Below are 25,586 nucleotides of genomic sequence, written 5' to 3'. Positions count from 1 at the left end.
AGTTCATACAAAGTGTGTTTCACATAAACCCGAAAGGAGGTAGTGTGACAGATTACCCGAAAGTCCTATCCATATCGTATTAACCGCCCTAAATCCATATGATGGTGAGTTGTGGAACTGCAAATAAAATTGTGACTGCTTACGGTCAACTGGTAGCTTGACCTGCAGGAAAAAAAAAATGTCTTCCTGCTAGTGTTTGCCTTCCACATGTGACAGAGAGCGGCTGAGCTTGTCTAAATTTCTGCGCATCCTGAGAGGGCGCTGGAGTGACCGAGGGTGAAATACGGGCGCGTGGCAGCGGGCGTGTTTTCCCATTTGTCTGGCGCCTGCTGCTCCGGACAGAGCGCGCTGTCAGGCCGGGCCCTGGCAGCCGCTGTCTCGCCGCCTGACACGTGGCCCTTATCTGCGACGCGCACTGCCACGTGGGCGCCGCGCTGGGCCTCCCCACGCCACCTGTCCGGGCCACTCCACTCGCACTGCGATCCCTTCCCCTCACCCATAATCAAGGGCAGACGAACAAGCAGAGATAAAAGGCATAACTCCAGGGCTGCCTGTGCAATACATTCTAATATTAATAATTGCAACTTGGGGACGAAGCATTCGTAAGGCGACGCAGTATTTGCTTCTGTTGCGAAAAAGTTTCAAGAACCAGAGCTGTAAAAACCTGTATGCAACAGAACTATTTCCGAAATGCTTTCAGCCCGACACTAGTAAGAGTGGTGAATACAAAATAATTATCTTCATTACGAAATTGCCGGCCGGAGTGCCGTGCGGTTCTAGGCGCTACAGTCTTGAACCGCGTGGCCACTACGGTCGCAGGTTCGAATCCTGCCTCGGGCATGGATGTGTGTGATGTCCTTAGGTTAGTTAGGTTTAAGTAGTTCTAAGTTATAGGGGACTGTTGACCTCAGATGTTAAGTCCCATAGTGCTCAGAGCCATTTGAAGCAAACTACGCATTTCTGCTTTTTTCCAAACAGATTTTTCCACTGATCATACAAACGACTATTGGAAACATTATTTGTTGAGTGACAGGTTTCCGAAAACTGAAGATACGAACGTATTCGTCGGTATGAATAAAGAGGTGTCTTTGGAAATAGACAGGGCGTAAAGAAAGTACTCGTACGTAAACAAAATTTTAGTGTGATTAAAGAAGATAAAAATGACATATGACAAAACTGTCACAGGAGCGCCGTTTCCCCTCTAGTGGTCCATAAAGGGTTTCACGCTAGTGATGTTTAGAGACTGCCGCGTGATGAATACTGTTTTGGAGATGTTGCTGAAAATGTCGTTCGTTTACATTAATGCACAGCTGGCATCTGCGTGCTAACGACTGCCTAACATGCTCAAGACAATCAGGTGTTTCACGAATAACAGCTGTAGCTTCAGCCAAACGGGCATCCAACTATTCTGTAGTGCCTATCGCTGTTTCGTACAAACACTCCATCTTATACCCCACAAAAAGAAATGCACAGGAGGTGAGAAAAACCTCTAAAACACTGTTCATCAGACGGCTGTCTGAACCCCGTCACTCATCATCACTAGCGTCAAAATCTTCATGGACCATTAGCGGGGAAACGGCGCACCTGTGACATATCTGCCACTGAAACAAAATTGTATCTGTTTACCTTCTCTACATCTTTTTTTTATATACACTGCAACAGGCTGGCTTGTGTAGCCTTAAACTAGTTAGTGACACTTTGACGACAGTGACAGAGGCAAGAAAAATTTCTTTTGTTTGCTCAATGAATCATTTCCTCTCCTGTAAGCTTGGTTCCTTGTTTCAATACGAAAATATATCTTCAAGACGTAGAAGCAGCGAAAAGTGGCTTGGCGAAATGCTATTAGAGTTCTTATGAAATATACTTTCTAAAAAAAAAAAAACAAAATACGAATTTCGCTTTCATGGAAAAATGTAACTTTTTTGGCTATTGTTTGAACTGGTGACGCTACATAACGGGAATGGTGTTACTGAGAATAATGGTGAGTTCTTTGAGTACAGTAGGTTGCCATGTCAATGAAGCACGTTCGGAATTTTTTTCGATACTTTGTAGTACAAAAAACCTAAAATTTGCTGACATTTTATGCATAAAGTTTTCAACGTTCACTGTAGTTTTCACCGTTCACCGTAGTTAGAAAAATTTAACGAGAAATTCAACTGTTGCGGGCTGAAAGCAAGAAGGCTTTATCATACTTATCTGTGCGAGGGAAAATATTTAAAGTAGTGCGTGAAAAACGAAATGTGTGTTGCACTAGTACGTATGAAGCTAATCAATTACCGTCTTAACTCGGCTGACGAGGCACTGCCTCCTCAGAACATAACTGCTGTTAGTCTCATCTGGCTGAACAGCAGCTCGCGACTTGTTGCTTAAAACGGAATAAGCCGACAAGCAGACTCACCTGCAAAGGAAAAAGAAAGACAATTTCAGACATTACACTATATATATTTCGCCACAATATTTAACATAAAAAGATAACAAGCAGTTACTGGAAAGCACTGGAATGGCGGTTACCTTAACAGAAAGATTGATATACCCGAAAGAACGGTCAATAGTATAATTGTGCAGTACAACATTATAAACATTTTGGACATTGCGCAAATATAAGGAAAACTATTGCAAAACTAAAAAATATATGCACGAAGACCTTCAGAGGAGCGGTTGTATGTACAGAAATTGCCAACTGAGTTGAAGATAAACATATGTAAAGTAATACGCATAATTAGGCGGGGAGACCCCTTATTTTATAATTACATGATTCTTCAACAATAACTAGAAGCAGCCTTATCTTGCTTTATTCCCATCCAGTGAAAAACTGTTCTGGCTTTCCTTTTACACTGTTGGCAATTAAAAATGCAAAACCATTCAGTAGGCCTAGAACTAACGTCAAGTTTACACGAATGTCTGGATGAACACAGATTAATGACTATTGACAGCCGTCCGAAATTAATTTGAAATAGATTCGCTGAGCCGGCCGGTGTGGCCGAGCTGTTCCAGGCGCTTCAGTCTGGAACTGCGCGACCACTACGGTCGCAGGTTCGAATCCTGCCTCGGGCATTGATGTGTGTGCTGTCCTTAGGTTAGTTAGGTTTAAGTAGTTCTAAGTTCTAGGGGGCTGTTGACCTCAGATGTTAAGTCCCATAGTGCTCAGAGCCATTTGAACCATTTTTTTAGATCCGCTGAATGCGAATATCTTGGCATGATCTGTGTTAGGTATATATATACTTACTATCTATTAGTGACATAAGAAAATTTGTACGGTCCGGGACTCGAAGCTGGATTTCCTGCTTTTGCGAGATTCGCCTTAACCACTTCAGCTATCGGTGCACGCCTCCCCGACGGACCCAAGCTTGGCCGTGTCGCACTGTCTACATCCTTATACCGTAGTCCTCCATATTCACGACTAAATGCTTGCAGATTTACATTGTATACCCCTACCGATGAGGTCGAGCCTTTGAGGTATCGAGACCAATCATAGATGATATTATCGTCTTGTGCCCGCCGCGGCACATAAAATTTACTTGCATCTCTGGATAAACAGACAGTAATGACGACTGACAAACTGTGCTACTGCCTTCGATATGCAAACGATGAGCATGTCACCGCACCCGCACGACGGAGGTTATAATAACGCTGTCTACGAGAGGCGTTCAGTAAGTAATGCAACACATTCTTTTCACGGCCGATTTCGGTTGAAAAATGCAGAATGTGTTGTGGGTGATCGTGGAATATTCCCGCGTCAGCCTCTATAGTTCCCTGAAGTTCCGACAGGTGTCGGCACTACACATTGCCTTCAAGATGGCGTCTGTAAAGGCGGTGCGTTCCAAGGAGAAACTTATCACTGAGTTTCGTTTAGCGGAAAACCAAAGCTTAGCAGATGTGCACCGATGAGGCGCAACGAGATGGCGCAGACCTGTCCGATCTCCCGCTTGCCGGCCGGCCGCACAGGTCTGTGACTCCTGCACTGTTGGAACGTGCGGATATTCTAATTCGAGGCGATCGACGGATCATAATCAAACATCTCGCTTCACAACTGGACGTTTCTGTTGGTAGTGCTGACACACTCGTCCACCAGTTGGACAGGAGACCACAAACAGCAACGAAGAACCATCCGTGCCGAACTGCTTGCGCTTTACGAGGCTGATGGTGGCACTTTTTGTCGAACGTCGTCACAGACGATGAATCATGGCTTTATTAGTTCGAACCCGAAACAAAACAGCAGTTCATGGAGTGGCGCCACATCAGGTCTCCTCTGAAGAAAAAGCTAGAAGTCGCACCCTCAGCGGTGAAGTCAACGGCAACGGTCTTTCGCACTCTCACACTGTTGTTCGGTTTGGTGTCCTCCCTCATGTCTCAACAATCAACTGTGAAGTGTTTTTTTGATATCCTCAGGAAACTCAAAAAACGACTTCAGCGTATTCGTCGCCACAAAAATGCAAACGAACTTCTCCTTGTTCATGACAAAGCAAGGCCTCACACCCTTCTGCGCGCTCGAGAGCGCCTCACAAAACGGCATTGGACTGTTCTTCCTCGCCCACCCTACAGTCCGGATCTCGCACCTTCCAACTTCCCAAGGAAGGATGCACAGCACGGGAAGCAGTACGTGGATGACGAGCAGGTTATTCGTGCAGCAAGACGTTGGAATCGACGCCGACCAATAGAGTGGTCCAGGCGGGCATACGGACCCTCACAGAAAGGAGGGGTCAGGCTGTTGCACTGAACGGATATTGTTTTGAAAAATGGGGTTTTGTAGCTAAAAGAGGGGGGAATAATACATTTACTAAAACCTGACTAAAACAAACCTGATTTCATAAAAAATGTGTTGCATCACTTACTGTCCCCCCACGTACGTTCTGTATATGAGGAAAGATTATGCATCGAGTTTTTCATCCAAACTGCTGGTTGTTTGTGACAAGATCGTGTTATACCTCGTGTAAGATGGGAGAAAGTCTACCACAGGTGCGGAATTCGAGGGTGGCAGGATCGTGGCTTATCCAGACAATGATTTATGGTTTTTCATGTTGCTGCTTGCGTTCGTAGAGATATCGCGGGTGGAATACCGAACAGTAGGTTTCAGGGGAGCCGTACTCAGTGCCAATGCAGCGGTCTCCCTTCACGCGGCAGTAAAAGAAGAGCGCCGAAAGTGCTGCGCCCAGTGACAGCACTGGACGCACGCGTGGGAGGCACCCCGTCGTCTTTTCAGACGAGTCGCAGTTCTGCCTAGGGCGTCGCGATGGACACATCTGTATCTTAAGTCTCCGAGGAGAATGAATATTGCCAGATTACATTCGCAGCCATCGAATGGGTCGAACACCTGGCGTCATGGTAAGGTACGCTGTGGCACACTACTCGATCACCTTTGTTTCGCACAGCTTGTAAATTGGTCAGCAACTGTTAAATTTCAGGCACATTCATGCTGGAAGCTGTGCCCTATCTCCGAGGTCTCCGTGACTTTAACTTCAAGATAATCCAAAGTTGCTCATGCTGTCCTGATCTACCTCGAAACACAGTGTATTCACTGTTGCCCTGGACATCACGTTCTACAGATCTCTCATCCACAGAAACCAACTTGTAAATGACTGCCATGACCAATCCAGTAACGTGATTTAGTGTACGTTTCGTTAGCGCTGTTTGGCAGCTTTGAGTCAGTCATACAGCAGACGTTTTCACTTCGCGGTTGAAAGCTGTCAACAGAGCTTCTAGCTGTCAGAGACCTTTTTTCGCCTTACGCGATATAGTACGACTAAGTACAATAAGTAAAATTACTCATTAGCTCTCCCACCTGCCGTTACAATTTTAATACCCAGCAGTGTAGATTTGTTTAGTTTTTCTGAAGTAGCAGTTTTTTGTCACGGGTATCGCTGGATTAAATGCGGACAGTGCTGCAAACTGGTTGTACCGCGGCCACCTCTCACGAGTCGCCCCGCAGAGAATAAATCAGATGTGGCGGACGGCACCGACCCACGGCCCCGCCGCGCGGCGGTGGGTTCGTCTGTAATTTCACCTCGCAGCCAGCCGCCATAGCTCTGCCCCCACTCGTGGTATTTCTCTTTTCGTGCTTTACGGCGCCATAAAAGCGCCGGCGAAAATGCGGCGTAAACGATCTGTCTTCGGCCGCCTTTTTTATGGATATTTGATGCGGCACGAATCCGCGGATGCAGCTTTACCGGGCCGCGGTGTCTGTGTCATCCCCCGGCGACGCTAATGTATTCGTAGGGACACGTCTCGCCCGTAAACGCCGTCGCCCGTGAAGAAAGCAATACCAGCTTTCTCGGTCCCGTAAACTCCTTTACTGGAGAGAGGAAAGAGAAAAGAAACGTCACAACTGAATACAAAGTAGGACATATCGATGATACACAACGATCTTTACGGCTTATGGAATACCTCTGTAGTTTCCCAGTATGGGCAGAGATGACTAGTGTTGTTGGGGAGTCCGCATATGTTGCAGAAGATGTAGTGAGAGAAAATGAATTCGGTACATACTGTCACGATGAGGTTATTTCCGTAATTTATAGTTCTAAGTTATTAAAACTGTAGTATCGTCTAGAGATCGCTGTGCCGCATCACAGTCGGCAACGCGATTCGATACCAGAGACATCAGCGAGGGCTTGCTGCAATACGCAACGACCTTTGGGAGGTGCTCCAAAAGACCAGCCTCCCCTCTCAGCAACAGCAGCGCCCTCACGTTGACGCCTATATAGCACGTGCTATGCCAGGTCGAGACCTAAGCTGCAGCAGTCACCATCATCCAGTAGGACAGATGAATATATACTTTTGTCAATGTCGAACATTGCACCTCAAGAGAACAGTTTGTTAATCAGTGGATCAAGTGATATTTTCCTAGTTCATGACTGTTGTAGATTATCCAGTACTCCTGTGGCAAACAAGTTTATCAATATTGAATAAATCTTATATTCATTACTGCAATGAAGTACACTGCTATTTCATGTGATAAGCCTTGTCCCTCAGCAGTCAAAGAATCCGCAGTTGTGGCCTGACGATTGTAGTTTCGTCTTGTCACCACAAAAACCAATACTGACACCATTATATTGTAACACGTACAGAGTAAAGGAGACCTGGAATTTAACACATTTCAGTTCTAAGGTTATTGGCATATTCTTGAGGTCGCCTCTTCCTTCAGATCAAGTTTCTTGTTATTTACAATATCTCTGCTAAATAATTTCAGGGTACGAAGCTAGCAGTCCAGGAACTCCTTTTTCCCACCATATTTAGGTCCCGAAACTGAAACAAGTGTGAATATAAGAAAAAGGTTTATAAATTACAGAAACTACATTAATATACTGATTATTTTTCAGTATAAGCCTCATGATGGTTCACCTCACAACCTGTCTGCCCTTACTTCTACATTTCCACATTCATACTAATAAAACCACCTTATGATGTGTGACGGAGGGTATTTCTGATAGCACTCACCTTCACGACGTCTGATACCTTTGGCACTTCCAGTAATTTCCATACTGTTTCTATTTCACTATTTGCGTTATACAAAACTTACGACCCTTCAACGTAGCACGTGAAGTGCGGTCGCAACTTTGTGACACTGATAACGCTGAGCCAAAATTTTATTTAAAATTAAAAAAAAAAAAAAACTCTGCGTGACGCACAGCCATCTCTTGTAGCGTTTAACACTGCACTGGAGTTTATTAAGCATATCAGCAACGCCCTCGCGCCGACTAAACGATTCCGTGACGAAACGCGCCGCTCCTCGTTAGATTTCTCTCTCTCTCTCTTCTGTTAATTCAGAGAAGTGTTCAATACTTCAGAGTCGGTAGTTATTTTTGTTATTACTTGCGTGTATCAGCATTTGAATGATATGCTCTGAGGAAAAGCGTATGTGAAGTTTTGAAGTTTTAACAGTGTGAATCCTGCTCTGATGAAAAACTGCAACATTCTAAGTTCTTACTGATCTCTCTCTCTCTCTCTCTCTCTCTCTCTCTCTCTCTCTCTCTCTCGTGTGCCATATGGTCCAGTGATGTATAGTGAAGTGTCAAAGTGCGTGGTAACTACGACCTATGGCTCAACGGCTAACATAAAAAAAATCGTTGTATACGACGGATGGGTCACTTTACGTATTACATCCTGAGCCTGAAACAAATACACATTGATTCTCCATTGACCACTGACTTTGAAGAAAAACAGAAGCTTAAATAGAGGTTCAAATTTGGGTATAATATGCGATTACAAAGTATATTAAATATTATATGATCTGTCGCATAAATCAGAAACCGCAAATCTAAGAAAAGGAAGAATTTTGTCATTTAGAAAATCTGATTATTAATAAAATAAGCGTCAAGATGATGTTAAGCTCGCCAGTTAGGAATTTTAGTTTCGTAATTTTTAGTTTGGCAAATTTTAATCTGATAAGTTTATTGAGTCTATGCAGACCTGTGGGAAGCCTTTTCATTCACATTAAGTGCAGAGATTTGGTTTGAAGCAACACAGCCAGGAAGAAAGATATCCTTATAAAAAATTATACCTATGAGGTAGCCAAAGGGATCAAATGAAAGGGCAGGTGACTAGGCTTAATGAGAACGAATGAGTACCTTAAACTCTCAGTCAGTCCCAGTTTTTTTTTCTGCCACTTACCGCTCTTTACAGTCCTGTCTTACTGATGTTAAAAAATCCGCGTTGTACAGTGGTTCAGGGATCTTATTAAACTGCAGGTCTTGGTATAACTGATTTAAAGAAGCTCGCAGAGTCACTGACACTCCCCATACTTTACTATGGTGAGGCTGTTCTCCACGAAGTTTCGCACGAAAGCTCACACATGATAGAACCGGCGGTCAATGCTTGTGTGTAATATATTTCTGACGTACGCTACTTCGACCATATCACTCCTGTCTATGAACTGTCATCATGTCTGCGTGCCGATAAGCGTAGAAACTCTACTATCTCGTCTCCTCAAGTCACTGCACTTCCTCTTCTTTGTCTTCAACTCTTACACTACCATCTGAATAGTGCAGGATAAATACTCGTTCTCAACGAAGTAAAATCACTTCTGCACCATCACATAACGCCGCCATGTTCTCTAAATCATTTTCTGTATCAGTAACCCGACTTTGGAACAATCTTCGTCAAAAAATCAAGGAAACTAAATTCCGTCAGAATTGCAAAAGACAATTAATGGCCAACCCTCTATCACAATAGCTATCTCTCCCAAATACTTGCCTGCAGCTCATTCTCGTCAATCCTCAATTCCCCGTCCCCCCAACTTTTCCCTTCCACGTGTTGGCAGAGTTCTTTATTTGAATTCTGTTCTTTCCAAACAGCCACTGTCACTGAATATTCTCCTCTTTCTTTATCTCTTCTACTTCTATAATATTAAATGTAGCATATTTGAATACTCAAATATGCTATACTAATCTATATAATTCTTATTGCCCTAATTATTATTAGCATCAACTATTATTTTCATTGTTCATCATCATCTTCTTCTTCTTCTTCTTCTTCTTCTTCTTCTTCTTATTATTATTATTATTATTTCTTTTCTTTCTCAGACGTTATGTCTGGTTAAAAGTGGAAAGTGACGCGGATCTTAATCAAGCGTGACTTCCTTTTAACTGTACGGTATATGTTACATTGCATTTAGGAACTTTAAGGTAATTGAACAAGTATCAGTAATTACAGACTTCTGTAGTTGTATATATAAGTTTGGATGTAGTTGTATTGCGTTGATGTACTGGTGGATATTGTGTGGTATGACTCCTGTAGTTGATAGTATAATCGGTATAATGTCAACTTTATCCAGATGCCACATGTCCTTGACTTCCTCAGCCAGTTGGATGTATTTTTCAATTTTTTCTCCTGTTTTCTTCTGTATATTTGTTGTATTGGGTATGGATATTTCGATTAGTTGTGTTAATTTCTTCTTTTTATTGGTGAGTATGATGTCAGGTTTGTTATGTGGTGTTGTTTTATCTGTTATAATGGTTCTGTTCCGGTATAATTTGTTTTCATCATTCTCCAGTACATTTTGTGGTGCATACTTGTATGTGGGAACGTGTTGTTTTATTAGTTTATGTTGTATGGCAAGTTGTTGATGTATTATTTTTGCTACATTGTCATGTCTTCTGGGATATTCTGTATTTGCTAGTATTGTACATCCGCTTGTGATGTGATCTACTGTTTCTATTTGTTGTTTGCAAAGTCTGCATTTATCTGTTGTGGTATTAGGATATTTAATAATATGCTTGCTGTAATATCTGGTGTTTATTGTTTGATCCTGTATTGCAATCATGAATCCTTCCGTCTCACTGTATATATTGCCTTTTCTTAGCCATGTGTTGGATACGTCTTGATCGATGTGTGGCTGTGTTAGATGATACGGGTGCTTGCCATGTAGTGTTTTCTTTTTCCAGTTTACTTTCTTCGTATCTGTTGATGTTATGTGATTTGAAGGGTTGTAGAGGTGGTCATGAAATTGTAGTGGTGTAGCCGATGTATTTATATGAGTAATTGCTTTGTGTATTTTGCTAGTTTCCGCTCGTTCTAGAAAGAATTTTCTTAAATTGTCTACCTGTCCATAATGTAGGTTTTTTATGTCGATAAATCCCCTTCCTCCTTCCTTTCTGCTTAATGTGAATCTTTCTGTTGCTGAATGTATGTGATGTATTCTATATCACAGTACCACAAATATAGAATACATTTGTGGTACTGTGATTGTGTAAGTGTATTGAGTGCTTCTAGGTCTGTGTTACTCCATTTCACTACTCCAAATGAGTAGGTCAATATTGGTATAGCATAACTATTTATAGCTTTTGTCTTGTTTCTTGCTGTCAATTCTGTTTTCAGTATCTTTGTTAGTCTTTGCCTATATTTTTCTTTTAGTTCTTCTTTAATATTTGTATGATCTATTCCTATTTTTGTCTGTATCCTAGATATTTATAGGCATCTGTTTTTTCCATCGCTTCTATGCAGTCGCTGTGGTTATCCAATACGTAATCTTCTTGTTTTAGTGTGTTTTCCCTTGACTATGCTATTTTTCTTACATTTGTCTGTTCCAAAAGCCATATTTATATCATTGCTGAATACTTCTGTTATCTTTAGTAATTGGTTGAGTTGTTGATTTGTTGCTGCCAGTAGTTTTAGATCATCCATGTACAACAAATGTGTGATTTTGTGTTGGTATGTTGCAGTAATATTGTATCCATAATTTGTATTATTTAGCATGTTGGATAGTGTGTTCAGAGCAAGGCAGATCCAGAAAGGACTTAATGAGTCTCCTTGGTGTATTCCACGCTTAATCTGTATTGGCTGTGATGTGATATTATTTGAATTTGTTTGGATATTAAGTGTGGTTTTCCAATTTTTCATTATTATGTTTAGGAACTGTATCAATTTAGGATCTACTTTGTGTATTTCCAATATTTGTAGTAACCATGAGTGGGGTACACTATCAAAAGTTTTCGGTAATCAATGTATGCGTAGTGTAGTGACCACTGTTGTTAGCTTGATATGTCACCTCTTCACCTATGCATCTATTATCAGTTGCTCTCTACATCCTCGTGCTCCTTTGCAACAGCCTTTTTGTTCTTCATTTATAATTTTGTTCTGTGTTGTATGTGTCATTAATGTCTGTGTAATGACTGAAGTTGATATTTTGTATATTGTTGGTAGGAATGTTTGGGGCGATATTTAGCTGGGTTTGCTGTGTCTGCTTGATCTTTAGGTTTCAGATAAGTTATTCCATGTGTAAGTGTATCAGGGAGTGTGTATGGGTCTGCAACGTAACTGTTAAATAATTTAGTTAGATGTGAATGTGTTGAGGTAACTTCTTTAGCCAGAAATTTGCTATTTCATCTTTTCCAGTGGCTTTCCAACTGTGAGTAGAATGAATTGCTTGGGTGACTTCATATTGCAAAACTATCACTTCAGACATTTGTGGTATCATCTTCTATGTGTGTGTTTCTGCTTGTATCCACCGTGCATGCCTGTTGTGCTGTACTGGGTTTGACCATATGTTGCTCCAGAAGCGTTCCATGTCTGTTATGTTTGGTGGATTGTCTATTTTAATGTGTTTGTTATCTATTATCTGGTAAAATTTCTTTTGGTTTGTGTTGAATTTTTGGTTTTGTTTCCTTCTATTTTCACTTTTTTTGTATCTTCTAAGTCGTTTGGCCAATGCATGTAATTTCTGCTTCTTTTCATCTAACTGCTCTATTGCTTCTTGTTGTGTGATTTGACCTAACCTTTTTCGTTTTTTGTCTGATATTTCATTTCTTATAAATTGTGTTGGCTGTCCAATGTCTTTTCTCAGATTTTCTATTCTGATCTGTAGCCTGTGTTGCCATGATGGTTTTGTGGGTTTCTTCTGTGACTTGGTTGGTTCTGATCTCTGTCTAGTGTGTATATTTAGTGTAGTGAGTGCTCCTATATAAACCAGTAGTTTTAACTCTTCCATAGTTGTGTTTTCATTTATTTTGTTGTGTATGACTGTGTTGATAGTTGTTATTGTTGTTTCGACTTGTGGGTTATTTGGTGGTCTATGCAAGAATGGTCTAATGTCTGTATTTGTGTCGTTGTATTCTATATATGTCAGCTGAAATTTTTCTTCTATATCTAACATGTGTGTCACTTCATGTTCTATTTGTGCATGTTCTGGTGGCTGTCTGAAGATTTCGTTTTCCTCTGATTGTTTAATTGATGCGTGTTGTTCTATGTTTGTTTGCTCTGAGATGTTTGAGTCCATTACTGTATTTTCTTCTTCTTCTGATTGCACATTATTTTGTTCTAGTATTTGCTGTACTTGATGTTTGATGTTTTCTAATTCTGACTGGGGTATCCTGTTATTTTTGATTATGACACGGATCTGATCAGCTAGTCGTTGTTCTGTTCAAAATTTTAATTCTGGGTATCTGGCAATAAATGTTGTGTATACTTGTGATCTGTATCCAGTTGTGTTGGTTCCTAAGTTTGTTGCTTGGTAATAACAGAACATGAGGTGTCATCTGACCATCTCATCCTCAGTCTTTGTTTTCCTTCTAGAGTGGTTGCAGGAAGCATATCCTGCAAAACACCGCTATTTGGATTTAAATCATTTTCCGTGTTGTTAGCAGTGTCGTCACCATTGTATACGGGCATAGGGTTCAAGCGTCGTCCCCGACCATGACAGCGCTTGTCCGAGGCTTTATTAGTTCTGTCCTCAACCAACTGATCACACTAAAAGGGGGGGGGGGGGTTAGACCTGTTAGTGGTTTGTTCTTTTCGTCGCCTTTTACGACTGGCAGAACATACCGGAGGCCTATTATTTTCCCGGGCCTCCACGGGATTTATTATTATTATTATTATGACTATGAATGTTTTAGTAATATCTTTGGTATGTATTGTTCCTAGCCAGATATAAGAGAGGGCCTTAAGGCCCTAATCTTTCAGGCTAAATATGCAATAAATAAATAAATAAATCAGTTGATCACCTCTTCAAAAAACGCGCCAAGGTTAATGACTAACATTTTCAGCAGGCTGCGAAACAAGGGCCACAGGGAAAACAGAACTGATGCGATTAGAAGCTTTCGGAAGGTGGTATTACAGTATGCAGTTGGACGTCAAACGAATTGATCGAGTAATGAATGAATACATTCTGTTATGGCACACTGAGAAAAAAATAGTTAATAAATGACATTGTTGTTGTTGTTGTTGTTGTTGTTGTCGTTGTCTTCAGTCCTGAGACTGGTTTGATGCAGCTCTCCATGCTACTCTATCCTGTGCAAGCTTCTTCATCTGCCAATACTTACTGCAACCTACATCCTTCTGAATCTGCTCAGTGTATTCTTCTCTTGGTCTCCCTCTACAATTTTCACCTTCCACGCTGCCCTCCGATGCTAAATTTGTGATCCCTTGATGCCTCAGAACATGTCCTACCAATCGGTCGCTTCTTCTTGTCAAGTTGTTCCACAAACTCCTCTTCTTCCCAGTTCTCTTCAATATCTACTCATTAGTTATGTGATCTACCCACCTAATCTTCAGCATCCTTCTGTAGCACCACATTTCGAAAGCTTCTATTCTCTTCTTGTCCAAACTATTTATCGTCCATGTTTCACTTCCATACATGGCTACACTCCGTACAAATACTTTCAGAAACTTCTTCCTGACACTTAAATCTATACTCGATGTTAATAAATTTCTCTTCTTCAGAAATGCTTTCCTTGCCATTGCAAGTCTACATTTTATATCCTCTCTACTACGACCAGCATCAGTTATTTTGCTCCCCAAATAGCAAAACTCCTTTACTACTTTAAGTGTCTCATTTCCTAATCTAATTCCCTGAGCATCACACGACTTAATTCGACTACATTCCATTATCCTCGTTTTTCTTTAGTTGATGTTCATCTTATACCCTACTTTCAAGACACTGTCCATTCCGTTCAACTGCTCTTCCAAGTCCTTTGCTGTCTCTGGCAGAATTACAATGTCATCGGCGAACCTCAACGTTTTATTTCTTCTCCATGGATTTTAATACCTACTCCGAATTTTTCTTTTGATTCCTTTACTGTTTGCTCAATGTACAGATTGAATAACATCGGGGACAGGCTACAACCCTGTCTCACTCCCTTCCCAACCACTGCTTCCATTTCATGTCCCTCAACTCTTATAACTGCCATCTGGTTTCTGTACAAATTGTAAATAGCCTTTCGCTCCTGTATTTTACCCCTGCCATCTTTAGAATTTGAAAGAGAGTAGTCCAGTTAACATTGTCAAAAGCTTTCTCTAAGTCTACAAATGCTAGAAACGTAGGTTTGCCTTTTCTAAATCTTTCTTCTAAGATAAGTCGTAGGGTCAGCACTGCCTCACGTGTTCCAACATTTCTACGGGATCCTAACTGATCTTCGCCGAGGTCGGCTTCTACCAGATTTTCCATTCGTCTGTAAAGAATTCGCGTTAGTATTTTGCAGCTGTAGCTTATTAAACTGATAGTTCGGTAATTTTCACATCTGTCAACACCTGCTTTCTTTGGGATTGGAATTATTATGTTCTTCTTGAAGTCTGAGTGTATTTCGCCTGTCCCATACATCTTGCTCACCAGATGGTAGAGTTTCGTCAGGACTGGCTCTCCCAAGGCTGTCAGTAGTTCTAATGGAATGTTGTCTACTCCCGGGGCCTTGTTTCGACTCAGGTCTTTCAGTGCTCTATCAAACTCTTCACGCAGTATCTTATCTCCCATTTCGTCTTCATCTACATCCTCTTCCATTTCCATAATATTGTCCTCAAGTACATCGCCCTTGTATAAACCCTCTATATACTCCTTCCACCTTTCTGCCTTCCCTTCTTTACTTAGAACTGGGTTGCCATCTGAGCTCTTGATATTCATACAAGTGGTTCTCTTTTCTCCAAAGGTCTATTTAATTTTCCTGTAGGCAGTATCTATCTTACCCGTAGTGAGATAAGCCTCTACATTCTTACATTTGTCCTCTAGCCATCCCTGCTTAGTCATTTTGCACTTCCTGTCGATCACATTTTTGAGACGTTTGTATTCCTTTTTGCCTGCTTCATTTACTTCATTTTTTATATTTTCTCCTTTCACCAATTAAGTTCATATTTCTTCTGTTGTCCAAGGATTTCTACTAGTCCTCGTCTTTTTACCCCCTTGATCCTCTGCTGCCTTCACTACTTCATCCCTCAGAGCTACCCATTCTTCTTCTACTGTATTTCTTTCCCACATTCCTGTCAATTGTTCCCTTATACTCTCCCTGAAACTCTGTACAACCTCTGGTTCTTTCAGTTTATCCAGGTCCCATCTCCTTAAATTCCCACCTTTTTGTAGTTTCTTCAGTTTTAATCTACAGTTCATAACCAACAGATTGTGGTCAGAGTCCACATCTGCCCCTGGAAATGTCTTACAATTTAAAACCTGGTTCCTAAATATCTGTCTTACCATTGTGTGATCTATCTGATACCTTCTAGTATATCCAGGATTCTTCCATGTGTACAACCTTCTATTTTGATTCTTGAACCAAGTGTTAGCTATGATTAAGTTATGCTCTGTGCAAAATTCTAACAGGCGGCTTCCTCTTTCATTTATTCCCCCCAATCCATATTCACCCACTATGTTTCCTTCTCTTCCTTTTCCTACTCTCGAATTCCAGTCACCCATGACTATTAAATTTTCGTCTTCCTTCACTATCTGAATAATTTCTTTTATTTCATCATACATTTCTTGAATTTCTTCGTCATCTGCAGAGCTAGTTGGCATATAAACTTGTACTACTATAGTAGGCGTGGGCTTCGTGGCTATCTTGGCCACAATAATGCGTTCACTATGCTGTTTGTAGTAGCTTACCTGCATTCCTATTTTCCTATTCATTATTAAACCTACTCCTGCATTACCCCTATTTGATTTTGTATTTATAACCCTGTACTCGCCTGACCAAAAGTCTTGTTCCTCCTGCCATCGAACTTCACTAATTCCCACTATATCTAACTTTAACCCATCCATTTCCCTTTTTAAATTTTCTAACCTACCTGCCCGATTAGGGGATCTGAGATTCCATGCTCCGCTCCGTAGAACGCCAGTTTTCTTTCTCCTGATAACGACGTCCTCTTGAGTAGTCCCCGCCCGGAGATCCGAATGGGGGACTATTTTACCTCCGGAATATTTTACCCAAGAAGACGCCATCATCATATAACCATACAGTAAAGCTGCATGCCCTCGGGAAAAATTACGGCTGTAATTTCCCCTTGCTATCAGCCGTTCGCAGTACCAGCACAGCAAGGACGTTTTGGTTAGTGTTGCAAGGCGTCAATCATCCAGACTGTTGCCCCTGCAACTACTGAAAAGGCTGCTGCCCCTCTTCAGGAACCACACGTTTGTCTGGCCTCTCAACAGATACCCCTACGTCGTGGTTGCATCTACGGTACGGCCATCTGTATCGCTGAGGCACGCAAGCCTCCCCACCAACGGCAAGGTCCATGGTTCATGGGGGTAGGATAAATGACACAATTAATCAAATAAGAAATAGGTTGGGGAACAAGTATGACACGAGCCGTTGCTGAAAAGCGTAACTGAAATCATGGTGGAAAGAAAGAATCTCAGGCATATGGCTAGACACGAGTATGTATGCGTGGTCGTAGATGATGTGGGATGTAGCAGTTATACTGAAACAAAGAGAATAGCTGACAAGCATGAGACCAATCTTGGATGCCGGATGCTGTACCATCGCACGAAATCTCACGGTACCCAGGCGCCACTGGTCACCAGAGGAAGACTTTTTGCGGAAATCCGACCTGTTCTCGGCACAGCTACACTTTTAAAACAGTCCAAATAACGGTCACCTCTCTCGCTTGATCCGTGAGGCAAGCTTAAAATATTTACTATGCCAAAACCAATCATAAACACGCAATAGCAATATAACTGCACTCGAGAATATTCTAAGCTCCGATCACGGAACTGGAAAACGTACAACGCTAGCAGTCAACGCATTAACTCCCACTGATTCCTTGCAACTTCCGCAGAAAACTCCACTATCAAAAAATCTTTCATGTTTCCATGGAAACAAAGAGTTTATTTACTTCAATTATACCTCGCCTAGCTGGCCCTGAACCCCCCTTCCAGCTAGTTAATAGCTTCCTGATATTTTCGAGGTCTCTCCTAATTAATCACGTGCGCAAGCACGTAAGTGTAACACTAGCCTCCAAAAATCGGAATACTAATCAGAAGCCCGAGCCCGCGTGCGAGAAACACACTTGCTACTTCTTGTAAGATTTCCGTATTGGCGAAACAGCTTTATCGGTCATTACAGATCACTAAACGCCACCTTCAGAAATATCAAACAGTTTTAAACATCACCTCCTCCGTAGAATACCGACGACTTTCCTGCAAAACCAAAGAGGTCTGGCAGCCAAACGCCAGATTTTGCGAGCTACAAGCAACTGCGAAATAGTTTAAACAAACAGTCTTTTCAGGGTAATCAGTTCAGGGATGCAAAATGATCGGTTTCGGACTCAAACACAAGCATTATCATCCGTCATCCCCTTTCCGCCGTTAATAGCACTTGTCTGGTAAATGCTGTGTCTTTGCAGACCTTGTCATATTATTAATTATCATCTAGGAGGGCACCTGATGACAACGGCAATCTCTAACACACAGATGATCGTATCAACCTTGACCACAGCATTCAGCATGCACTGTGAATCTCCCCTAACGCATACTTGACACTTGTTTGGCGATACAATCCCATAACTTCCTGTTGCAGAGAAAAGTGAGCAACCGTAACCAAGCAGACATGAAAACTGTGAGGATGCCGACTGTCGCTTCGCGGGCACATAAGATCACATACAAAGCTCGGAGTGACTATAGGATCAAACCGAAATGAAATAAAATGAAATCCATACCATAAGTTACAAATTTGGAAAAAGTTGTTTGGCGATTGGAGGAAATGCAAGAAGAATTGTTTTGGGAATAAAGGTGAATATAAACAGTTTCACAAACTGTATGCTGGCTTCTGTCTCGGGTTCTTTGGCCGACGTTTGTATGTTGATTTCACTGACGTTTCGCCAACACGCGTGGCTGGCATTGTCAAAGATTCACCCTCCACTGGGTCGACACTGCAAGTGGGTCCCTTTTCTCCTTTACCGATCAGAGACACACTTTGATCTTCTTTGGCGGGTTATAAATAGTCTTTACGCTGTGTTTACGCGATCTACGGCCGGTTCTGTCCGTCACTGGGAATGTATGACAGAAAATTTGTACCCGACATTTCTATTTCCTATGTATCACTTCACGAATGTTTCACTCTGTTACACTTCTCATGTAACTGGAGGAGAACCCATTGCTCCTCAGAACGCTTTCCAGGTGTTGCATTCGCGTCTGAGGTGCTGCGGCTCACGTAGTCGTCCTGTGCGCGTTACAAGCGTGTTAATCATTCGCCGACACGGAAGTTCTGGGCGTAGAGAAGAGCTGTCACACACTCTTGTTCATAGAAGCTATAGAAATACACGAACATGAGAATAGCTTCAACAAGAAAGAAGAAAGGCTCAAGTGAACTGATCTTGGATTCCCGTACAGCAGCGAACGACCGTTTTAGGTAGCAAGAGGAGAACAGCACCAGAAATGGTCACGGAAAAGCTCTTTGACGTTGGCGGGACAGGGGCTTATCGTCTGCGGCCGCGAACTCGACTCCAGTCAACCACCAGCAATGGAGGGTGAAGCATTGACACGGCCAGCCACTCGTGCTGGCGAAACGTCGGAAAAATCATCAAACGAACGTCGGCCGAAGAACCCGAGTCAGAAGCCAACAGGCACTTTGTCAACGAGTGGCCAACAAAGCCTTAACAATTTTGTAGCTACTTTTTCCTAGGATTTCCTGGTCCCGAAAGGTGTACACAGTTTGCCTTTATCTCGTCACCGTGGACCAACTGAATTTGAATATGAGGGCAGAAATAGTATTATCTGTGAACTACCTGTATATTTAGTCGTACACGCGTATGAAAGAAACTTGCTAAGTTTCTTTCTTTTCAAAACAAATAAAGAAAATAAACTTTCAACATCTCTCTATTTTAAACTCAATGACAGTTGTTAACTATCAAATAGCACAACGATAGACAGAATAATCTGGAGAAGAGTTTTAGTGACCTAAAGTGACTAGAGAAAATTAGAACGTAACTTCCAAATATTGTGAAATATGTTTACCATGAACGTGGATTATTTGTCAGACAGGTCAGAATTTAAGTTGACCTGTTTATTATGCTACATTGTTGAGATGGTCCTTTAGTTTCAAAAACGTCGTTTCCTCTACAGACCGCTAAGTAAAGAAATATTTTGCAACAGGATTGGTGGTGACATTTACAGCAATGTATGTGTGCATTTCGATCATTAATAAGAAAGAGGTAAACAGCGTTCGAGTATGATAATGACTATTTAGCAACAGCTCTCCCAGTTTCTGTATAGGAAATCAAACTCACTTTCACCAGTTTGTGAGCGATTTTAAACGTCTCCACCTTTACTATCAAAGCCGTAAATGGGCACCATCATTTGCACACACATTTGCTCTCACTTTTGTTTGAACTTGGTGCCGCCTTGTCGGAGCACAATATTGTGATATGCTACTGAACCACCAAAACCGAAAGTACACTAACACTTCCACTGTAACTTAAGTATATATGCTAAAACTCAATTTAAATTTAAAGAACCTAAATTTTTACATCAATTTTTTCTGCACTAGAATTCAATATAAATCTGCAGAGCTGGAATTCCTGTTTCAACTTGGATCAAATTGAGGACAAAGTGGATGCCAGACAGATTCAAAAGGAACCCAATGTAAGTGCAATTCATCTACGAATTACTTACGAACCAATCGTCTTTGAACATCCCAATAGTCCCATAAATACCAAACAAATTCATGTGCCACTCGTTACACGAAGGAGGTTACGCATCATTGATCACAGAAAGACACAGAAATACAATTAATATTTATGGAGCGCATTCCTATGACGATTTGAGAAATCAATCACTTCCTCGCATTTACATCTTCCGTTAGGGTCATGATAGAAAAACTAGGAAAAGTCGTGCTACTACACCAATTATCATACATGAATGGTAAAGCGAATCCACGCAGAAGTTGAAGTTTGTACGTTGCTTCTTGTCTAGTCTTTACCTAAGCAAAATCTAGTCTTGGGCTCAGTTCTAGGGACTGTAGCCATTGAGATGTTGTGAGCAAGGAGTCTGTAGCTGTTCGCCACTGTCGACCGGCTTTGTGTGGTTGCTGCGAAATGCGCCCATCAGTATAACGATAAACCAGCCAAAGTTGCAAATTTCACTTTCTTTTATTGACTCGATGACTTGTTTCGGGTCGGGATCCATTTTCAAATCATCGTGACACATTCAAAATTGGTATTTCCGAAAATGCAAAAACCATGTCCAAAATGTGCGACGAACAGTTACAGCGCATACATATAGTTATCTGTATACGCTGTACCTAAATGTTTGCACATTTTTGACATGGTTTTTGCATTTTAGGAAATACCATTTTTGACTATGTTACGGTGGTTTGAAAATGGATCCGGGCCCGCAACTACTCATCGAGTGAATAAAAAACGTGAAATTTGCAACTTTGGCTGGTTTTTCGTTATACTGATTAGCAGAAGTTGCTGACCTACAATTACTCCAGCATGCTGGAAGTTCGTAAATGCGCCCGTGACCGAGTGGCAGGCGGATGTGCTGCGAAGCTTGCCTCCTGTTGATAACGAGACACAGCAAGCACGCCTTGTCTCTCCTGCCTGTGTGGCGGTCTTTCCTCTGTAACGGCGAGAGCACCCACGGGCGCTGTTACTGGTAGGCAGCTGGAATTTTAGACTCGTCACGGCCCCTCTTAAGCTGCAGATGATCGCTCTCGTAGGTACCGTGTCACCTGGATTCTGAAACCATTTTCCGTTTTTTGCGAAGACTGGCGAAGTGGTGGATGCAGCTGGCCTCACTCGTGGGGCACTCTCGTCTGAAGCCAAGTAGCGCGTCTAAATCAGAGGCTTTGCCGGTTCTGTGAAACGGTCGACTGTAGATTTCTCGACCTACGTAAAAAAGTGGAGATTAGTAAAGTCTTTCTGGATAGGTTAGCTGTTTATCACACAAAGCAAACGCCTACTTCGTTGACAGAGCGTGTGTCGAATACACATTGTTTTTATTTTTATTTTTGGATTAGACAATACTCCGAATCTACTAGAGACAGAAAACAAGCAGCAGTTAAGCTTTATAGTTCAACAGGCCGTATAGCTAATAGGGAGATTAAGAATTTAAATATATTTGTTGTTAACAGCTGGAGCGTCTGTAACAAAGGCAACAGTTTACGTGACTCGTAGAAGGTACACTCCCCCATACCGTACTTGGAACTGACAGTTGTATGAATCCTAAAACAGAGAGTAAGAAACTTTTGACAACACGTGAAACGTATATTGTAAAGACAGATTAGACCACCCAGGAAAAGGTGGGGTAGCGTTTATAACGACAAGCAGCGAATCCGACTGCGAACTACTTCGGACAAGATTAATCAGGACTGGTGCACTTAGATTAATAATCCAAAGTTTCTGGTGAGCACCAGATGCAGATATATCAATCGTAGACTTATTCGAATGTAGCCTAAACTCAACAGCATGCAAAAATATCCTGAGTATACGGTGGTGGTGGTGGTAGTAGTAGTAGTAGTAGTAGTAGTAGCAGGGGGTGACTTTAATCTGACCAGTACGACTGCGAGAACTACGCATACGTTATTGGCGTAAGGACAGTCTTTCGAAGCAACATTGAATTCGGTGTGTGACAACTGCCTCGAAGAGCTAGTCCGAGAACCCATTAGCGAACGAAATATTTTAAGATTTCCTAGATGCAAACGCTTTCGCTCTTTAGACAGTGTCACCACAATTGTAGAACAAGATCGTCAACGTTCATCCGTTGCAGGATCCTAGATCGTATATTAAGATAAAAAATTAAACCGTTGTTGGAAGAAAGAAAAGCTTCGTTCTTAGAATTAGCATGGATTCAGAAAAAAACCACGCGTTTGAAACAGGGTATTTGTAGAGAACATTTCGAAAACAATATCTGTAGGTATCAACCAAAACACCACCATACGGAGTATCTTTGCAAATATTAGACTGGCTGGAGGAATATTTGACTAATACAACCTATTATCTTATACTTGAATTTTCTCCTGAAGCGATATACATATATACTGGGTGGTCAGAAAGATTCTGAAGAGCTTGTAAGGATGTTACAGGGTTGGTTGTGCTGACAAGTAGTTGTTAGGAAAAAAATTCGATACGTTGCGCCGTTTCCTAATTACTTAGCATTACAGTTAGTCCATCAGGCTGCTGCGCGAACAAATTCAAGCGGCCGACCAGAGACGATGTCGCCAATCGCGTTCTTCGTTTGGTTTCCTAAATCCGAACAAGAGAGCGATACAAAAGCTGAACGTGGGACAGTAGTAAGGGTCGAACCCGAGCCAAAGGCTGGGATGTCTCGTGCATTATCATCTACAATGAACGTCACAACAACTGACACTAACAAGACTGGCAGGCCGCTTGAATTTGCGCGCAAAACTGTGTGATTGGTTAATTTTAGTGTTCATAAACTCGCAAACAGTGCAGTATATAGAATTTTTTCTTAACCATTATTTCTTAGCACAACGTAACCCGCAACACCATTCCAAGCTTTCCAGACTTTCTGAACAGCTTGTATATATTGGCGTGCATAACCTACGAACAAAAGTCTTGGTATATTTTGTATTATATTTTATAGAATTGATTTTTTAAATTATAGTATATTGGTAATGTAGGTGTTTTATGAAACATTATTTTAAATTTTTTAAAATAGATTTTATTTATTGTACCTTTTGTATCAGGGTTTATCAAAATTTTAGTATTTATATTACTTATCTCGATTTGGGTTGATTTATAAATAATTTATAGTTAATGTATCATAATTATTATTAAATTATTTATATTAATGAGATGTTAATCGTTTCCTAAGCTATCTAGTTTCTTAAGAAAAAAATTTAGTTTTTTAAAGTTGGTTGTTTTTTTTAAATTTTTTAAGTATAAACATTAACTTATTTATTCTTTAAGGGATACGCTTTAAAGTTATTAACCTACAAATTGCTTTTAAAAATATAATAGTAAGCTTTAAACCAGCTATCTTTAAAATTACGTTTTAATTCATTATTTTATATTTTGATTTTTTAATTTTTTAGGTTTTGTATTATGATTATTGATATGATTTATTAATCTTTGTAATAATGACAGAATTGCTATATTTATTTGTGTAAAAAATTTACCTCGTAAATTTCTTATAAGGAACTACGCAAAACTGATTTCCACCTGTTTATCAAAAGCATGTCCTCTTGAAAATATTTTGAGGTCTGGCCTGCTCACTGAGCGAATTTGTAAAGAGCCGCGGTATTTTGACCGTGGAAAGGTAGCATAATCATTAGTCTCTTAATTAGTGGCTGGAATGAATGGCTTAGCAAGAAATCAACTGTTTTAATAAATTTTTGAATTTAACTTTTGAGTCAACAGGACGAGAAGACACTATAGAGCTTAATATTTTACTTTTATATAGTTTTTTTTGTCTTTCTATATTTGATGATGATGATTTGTTGTGGTGACATGAAGAATAGATAAACTCTTCATTATTATATCATTGATTTATGTTTGTTGTTTTGATCCATAATTTATGATCATAAGATTAAGTTACCTTAGGGATAACAGCGTAATTGTTTTTGAGAAGTCATATCGACAAAGCAGATTGCGACCTCGATGTTGGATTAAGAAAAATTTTGGGTGCAGGAGCCCAGTGATTAGGTCTGTTCGACCTTTAAATTCTTACATGATCTGAGTTCAGACCGGAGTGAGCCAGGTCGGTTTCTATCCTAAGACTATTAACCCATATTAGTACGAAAGGCCCGTATGGTTAAAATATTTTTTATTATATTGATTAATATTAATTAATTAAACGCATAATGTGTCACTGCCAAATAACACAGCTCGATGTAACTTGGATCATACATAGAAAGATCTGCTGCAGTGTAGTACCCAAGGGAACTGGAAGAAATACAGAATAAAGTGACACTTTTACTCAAAGACTATAATTATACAGAAATCACTGCACATTACTATGGTCTCCTGGACGTTACAAAAAGCAGGACGTGGTTCTCAATAGGGAGTGTGATCACCAAGGACGGAAATACATGCTGCCCACAAGTTTAATATGGTGTTCTTGTAATAGGGCGTTCCACTCCTTCAGCTTCGTTAGTATACGTGGACGTGTTGCAGTGTGTCTGTCCCACACATCCCACATGTACTCGATGGGCTTTACGCCGACAACGTTCTGGGTGCATTTCGTCTTCCCACCTCTCGAGGGTACGACCAGAATCATTTCACTGAATCTGTTCTCAGAGCAAACGACCATCCTCCCTGTTAGTGCAGTCTTCCTCTCGGCACTACTGCAAACTGTGCCTCCTATGTTCGGGTGTCAACGGGAGCCAGCGTACTGGTCGTCGGGGAAAGAGACCACCCCTATGCAGTGGCACTGTGGATCGTGACATTACGTGCTTGGCGCTCCCGTTAAATGTGGTTGCAACAACAGCTACTGTTTGACGTGGGTCCCTTCTTGCCTGCTGGTCAAAGTAGCGATCATCAGCTACTATAGTTGACTGTGGTCGATCACCACCTCTTCCTTCGCGCAGAACTGTCTGTGTTCCGGTAGGCTCCACTGCACCTGAAACAAGGCTGTAAGCAATATGAAACTCATGGGCTACACTCACCACACTTCGTCTTTCTTCTAGTTTCCAGATGATTCTAATCCGTATGAAGTCTTTAAAATGTTCTCTCCGGGCCAAACTGTATTGAAGAACACTAGCACAGTGCACCGCAGATGCTGACTGATTGTCAAACAGTGTCTTTTCCCGTCCCTTCAGCTGCCTCGTGTTGCCAGGGCAGCCCCATCTGGCGCTAGAGTGACGCTTACCTCATGCCTTGTGACGTTCAACTTCTGTGCTCGGCTGAGAGACCTCTAGTCACAAGCTCCCACGCTTTCAATCATTTCCACCGAAGCAGTCAATACGTTATGTTTCTTTGGAAAGGATGAGAGGCGCTGT

This window comes from Schistocerca cancellata, chromosome 1 (assembly GCF_023864275.1).
Source record: "Schistocerca cancellata isolate TAMUIC-IGC-003103 chromosome 1, iqSchCanc2.1, whole genome shotgun sequence".
In the NCBI taxonomy this organism is placed as follows: Eukaryota; Metazoa; Arthropoda; class Insecta; order Orthoptera; family Acrididae; genus Schistocerca; species Schistocerca cancellata.
The sequence above is the reverse complement of the archived record's forward strand: the minus strand, read 5'-3'. Positions refer to the sequence as shown.